Source organism: Felis catus, chromosome A3, assembly GCF_018350175.1.
Source record: "Felis catus isolate Fca126 chromosome A3, F.catus_Fca126_mat1.0, whole genome shotgun sequence".
Lineage (NCBI taxonomy): Eukaryota > Metazoa > Chordata > Mammalia > Carnivora > Felidae > Felis > Felis catus.
Window position 1 is genome coordinate 82,552,650 of NC_058370.1, and position 6,063 is coordinate 82,558,712.

Here is a 6,063-nt window from a genome sequence, read left to right on the forward strand (position 1 = left end):
AGGTGCAACCGTGTGTGCTCTGTTTGGAAACACGCCCTCCGGCTGTCAGGCTGGGTGCGTAGCAGGCTCACAGGTCCTGGCAGTCAGGGTGTGGAACATGTACTCCTCATTGCGCCCAGTCAGCTCTGCACTGGGTGCTCTCTGGGCAAACCCAGGGGGTTTACAGTCATCTGTCGCATTGCCTCATGAGCCGGAGTAATTGGAAAAATTCCTAAATTCTTACCCTTGGCTGGAATTCACTGAGCTGGGACTCGAGGTGTCTAGATTTTGTACGGTTGCGAGGTGTGGCTGGCTTCTGATTCACTGGTTGCTTGGGGGCTTGGAGGCACTGCATGTTGTCAAGTTAGAAATACTCTAGATGGTGTTAGCACTGCGGGGGTCTCTGGTCAGAGGCACTAAGTAAACAGTTTAAATTCTGAGGTCAGAGAAAGGAGGGGGCATGCAGCCTGCAGGGGAAGGGATGCACCCTATCAGGACGGGTGCGCGCGCGTGCGCGCGCACACACACACACACACACACACACACACACACACACACACAGTCATCCTTATTCTCGTCCCAGCCCCTGGGGAAATTTGCTGCTTCTGTGACCTGGCCTCTGACCACACTGTAGCTTTATCCCCATCCACTCCGATCTGGCAATAGGCAGAGAGGGGCCTCTTCCTCCATGGTCATCACATTCAGAACCCTTGTTGGTTTATCAGTCTATTATTATAATTCAACCAGACCCCTAAAATGCTGCACTGCAGCAAAACAAAGACAAAAAGAAAACCACAAACCCACTCACTAATTAGGGTGGGATGCCCCCATCCCAAGGTCCCCAGACCCCCCAGCTTTGGCTGATTTCTGTGGGCTTAGTTTCTTTTCCTGCCAGTACACCAAGATTTAAATTATAAGCCAAATGTCCGCTTCCTCCAGATGCCTACTGACTGGGTTTGAATGTAGGCGAGGAGGCTTCATAAAGAAGACCGGTGTTGCCAGGGACAGGGAGGACTGAAAGGCACAAGAATGCTATTTCACTGTGGCTGTGGTGTGTATCCTTGGTGTGACCTGCAGCAAGTCCTGGGCCTCACTTTACCCCATTTGTAAAATGGGGCTGATGTCACCTGCCTCTTACCTACCTCAGAGGGATTTGGTGAGGCAAAGTTAGTGAATCCGTGAAAACAACCATTTCAGTTCTTGGATATCAAGTGCTGACACCCCAATGCTCTTAGTTTTTACCTAAGTGATACCTTTCTCCACAGAGGCCTCATCCTGCTGGTAAAAATATCTCTTACGACCAGGGCTTTGTGCTCCGTGTGCATTAACCACTTCTATCACGCCCCTCGTTCTCTTTGTAGTTATTTGATAGCATCAAGTGCAACCTCCTGATGTCGTTCAAGCGTTCCTGAATCAGCCACTCCCACCTTCCACCACATTTCTGGGTCCCTGACTTCCGTGTGACTCCAAGACCCGGGCAGCAGCTCTGCCACTCAACAACAGGCCACAACGGCTCCCAGACTGTCGGCATCCTTCGTTTTCTTATTTTCCCCGTTGCCGTGGCATTGCTGTCACCCAGGCCCTGCAGAAGCGAAACACACACACACACACACACACACACACACACACGTTAGGATGTGTGTCCCATTGTACTGAGAATGGGCGGGCAGGACAGAAACAGTCAGACTTCTCCGTTTTAAAACCGGGGTTGTGTTCCTGAGTGGAAGGAGTGGGGAAGAGCCCTGCTACACAGAGCCAGTCCAGCTGGTGGGGAGGCCCAAGTCCCTCCAAATCTCTTTAAACCAGCTAAGTCTCTCCTGTCCCCTGTGAAGCCAGGAGTGACCAGGAACCAAGCTGAGAGGTGCCTGGAAACCTTTACACTCTGGCTGGTTGTTGATCCCCTTCTGTTTTTAAAAGACAGACAATCACACTGATCCCAAATCGCAAGTGAACATTCACGATTTTTCTGCCTTCTAGAGATCTTATCTTTCCTTCTCCCACATATATCCATGGCTACATATGCACACAAATGCACATGTGTATGTGTGTTAGACACATTGTTTTAGCTCCAATCTAAGCAAGTTTGAGTTTGGATAGAGGTGATCTAACCATAAGTTTTAGGGCTTCTGCAAACTGATTCTCCTGTTTCTAAAAGTGAATTCTTTCACAAAATATAAACATCAAAGCCGTACATCCAGTGACTGCACACGCTCTGTCCCGAAACTGGCAATGCAGCAGGTAGCATGCTGTGGCCTGGAGAAGGGTGCTTCTCTATGAAATCCTGATGATCGCCCCACTTCTCCTGGGAGGAAGAAGGTGCCGTGTTTCTCCCCGTGTTTCAGTCCACAAGAGGAATCAGAGCAGGAGTGACCCAGCTGGGGAAAATCCCACTTTCTCGTTGTCTGAAGCTGTCTCCCCTGCTATTCTAACATGTTGTCATAAATACTGTTCAGATACTGTTAATCTCTGACTGTTTTATATGTGTGACATTTGCCTTAAAACATAGCAGTCCTCAAAATGAATACAGTATTTCTACTAGGATCTGCACGCTCCTTTATTCCTTTCTTATGTTTGAAGTGGCATTTACCAATGGAGCTCTGCTAGGGCATCGCCTGAGGGTGACTGAATTGATTTTGGTTCTAGCAGCTCTTAACCAGCCTGACCCCCTGAGGCAGGGTAGGCTGACTCAGGGGGGGCAGAACCCTGCAGGACGGTCCCTGATGCGGCTTGCAGGAGGTGAACGTCCAGCTGCTCCTGGCTGCTTCCTGTTCAACACTAGCAGGGCTCGTGAAAAAGTGAGTGGTTTTGCCACATACCTCCATAAAATTAAGTCTTGTCGGAACAACTGGGTCAACAGGCCTTAACTAAGCATCTGTAAGCCATGAGCCACACTGGAAGAATGCCCCGGTCCATAGAATTACTGAGATAGTCCCTCCATGAGGCACTGGCCCAGGCCTCCACCATCATCCACACCACACCCAGCCCATTCTTTTATATAATCTCATGTTCAATGATACCACATTCCAGCACAATTAGGGAACTTAGAAGCCTCTTATAAAAGACTATCCTACAAGTTCACACTGGAAGCCTTAGTTTCCGGACCCTGGGGCCTCTGAAGAAACGGGTCCCGTTCTGACCTTGGACATGTCCAGCTCTCCGTATCATACGGACACCAGTTTTAATTTCTGGGCAAGGCCCAAAGGGATGAGAACAGAGTTTACACAGACCAAGGGCCTGATGGGGCCTGCCACTAAGGACAGTTTGGGTTCCCACCTTGGAGTGCAGCTATCTTGCTTCTTGGTTTTGAAGAGTGTTTGAAGGTTGAGATCAGTACTCAGTGCTTCTGCTTTTCAAGACAGCCAAATGAAGAGGAGAAATTCCATAAGCTGCCTCTTCCCAGGGGACCAGAAATTATGCTGATCTGTTGGATCATCTGAGCCTGCTTCCAACAGCATCAATGAAGGATATGACGCAGCAAGGAGGAGTGCGCACTGTCTGCCTTCTCTGTGACCCCAGGCACAATAACCCCTCCGTGCCTCGGCCTCCTCATCTTTAAAATGGGGATAGTTTTTTTTTAATTTTTTAAATGTTTTATTATTTATTTGAGAGAGAAAGAAACAGAGCGCAAGCAGGGGAAGGGCAAAGAGAGAGAGACACAGAATCCGAAACAGGCTCCAGGCTCTGAAGTGTCAGCACAGAGCCCAACGAGGGGGTCAAACTCACTAACCGTGAAATCGTGACCTGAGCCAAAGTCGGACCCTTAACCGACAGAGCCACCCAGATGCCCCTAAATGGGGATAATATTCTTACCGTTGGCACAGGCTATTGTGCATGGAATGTGCTTTGGCAGTTGTTGGCTCTCAAATCAGATGCATTCAAACGTCTCTTATTCACAAAAGAAGCCCTCCACTCATGATTTCTCTCTTAAGCTACATCCTCCCAAGTTGCAACTCAAGATGCCGCCAGCTCCCGGGAATACCCTGCCAACAGAGATTGGCTTTCCTGGTCAAGCTCAACCTCTATTCATCGTGCTCAGGGGAGGCAAAGACAGGCTGTGGTGTGGGGGTTCTAGTCTGCCTCCCAATCGCAGGGCCTTTGACCTACATTCCCCTTTACTTGGGGCCATTGATGAGTGAGTGAGTACACAGCAAGAGGGAGAATCTTAAGTTATTTGAAAGAAAACTTCCCCCTTTCGAAAGAAGACAACCCTGAGTCCTCACTGGCTTTTGTTCTTTTCAGAGAATTGGAACTGAGTATCCTAGAATTTCTCAAATCAGAATCTCAAACCTGAATTATTTGTCTTAGAAACAATATATAAAAGAGTATTGGGTTGAATTTTTAAAGAGATGTAGGATCATTTGGAGCAAGACACAAGATTGAGGTGATAGCTTTGGGACTCCTCCAGTGGTTTTTAACAGGTGAACTTGCCCCCGGTTCTAGGGCACAACTGTCCCCAGGCTCTGTCTTTAGGGGAAAAAGAATATCATGCCCAAAGCTCAGAAGTGTTCCTTCTCCGAAAAAATACTTTCAGGGGTGTCCTGAGCTCAGTAAAGATTCAGTGTCTCTTTATTTTTTAAAAGATATGATAGTTTTGTCAAGATTTAGTCCACATACCATAAAATTCACCCTTTTAAAGTATACGATTCAGTGGTTTTCAGTATGTTCACGGAGTTGTGCAGCCGTCACCACATTCTAATTCCAGACACTTCCATCACCCCAAAAAGAAACCTAGGACTTCTGGCATCCACTAATCTGTTTTCTGTCTCTATGGATTTGCCTGTTCTGGACACTTTGTATTAATAGATAGGGATGTTTCCTTTCATAGATACATCCCAGCTAAAGAAAATTGATATTCAAAACATAATCACTGCCCACATTCTCACTATACTCCATTCTCCCTGCACACACCCAAAGGAGATCCTGTCAGATATTCTTAATGATTAACTAAAGACTCAATCATTTTAGCATGTTGGTCCAAAAAAAATTTTAAAAAAAGAAAGAAAAAAAAGGGATATCTGGCTAACCGGAACACTTAACTAATTTGAAGCACCTCTCCCCAAACGTGTATAGCTGATGAAGGCCCTAGACCACAAGCTAAGTTAAAATGTGGTCTGGAGTCAGGCAACTGGTTGTGCCAACATTCTGCTCACTGCACTCTGTAGTTCCCTTGTATTCCATGTAAACGATGCTCCCTGGAGTTGTTAGTGAGACTTCAGGGTTATAAGTGACAGCTCTGAATTCTGGAGGTGAGTTGCAGTTAAACTATCATCTTATACTCAGAGCTTGTTGAATGCCCTGTTAAAAAAAAAAATTCTTTTTAATAAGTGGCGGCAAATGAATCTCAGAGGCAATAAGCCTGAGGTCTAGAGGGACCTGTTTCATCAACTTTAGCAGTCAGGTTGGTTTTCCCAATGGCTAGTGTTCCTGTCACAAGGCATCTGGGTCTGTTGCTAGGCATTTGGTAGCATCACTATACCTTCGTCTCTCTAGTCTGCAGAGCACCCTGGGCCCGCTGGCTGGATTATTCACAGCCCGCCTCCCCGCCCCCACTTACCTCCAGCCCGAGCCCCTCTAAGAGAACCAATCTCAAGACAAAAGGGTGGCCCCAGGAGCTTGTGAGTGGTGGTCCACTACATCCAGTCCTTCCAGAAACACAAGGACAACAATGGCCAGGACTAAAAAAGGACAGATGCCAAAGAGTAAAATGCCATATATAGTATCATTACATTTATACCAACAAAACTGATGTATAATTGATGTGTTCATAGCCTCTTTCAGGTGGAGAGAGGGGGTGGTGATTGGGAGGGGGGAAAGAGGGGCCTCTAAAAGTGTTGCCAGTATTCTATTTCTTGACCAGATAGGTGTATGCTTTGCAATAACTTTAGTTGTACACATATGTTTCACATACCTTTCTGTAAATGAGTACTACTTCATTAAGAAAAAAATAATAATAATAAAGGCAGAGGGACAGGACCTGGCAGGAGATTTAACTCTCTGTAGTGGTTACAGTTCACTTTGAGTGATCACATCCTTTCTAAGGTGTCCTACAGGCCACTGGAAATTCGCTCAGCCAACTGCGTCTTG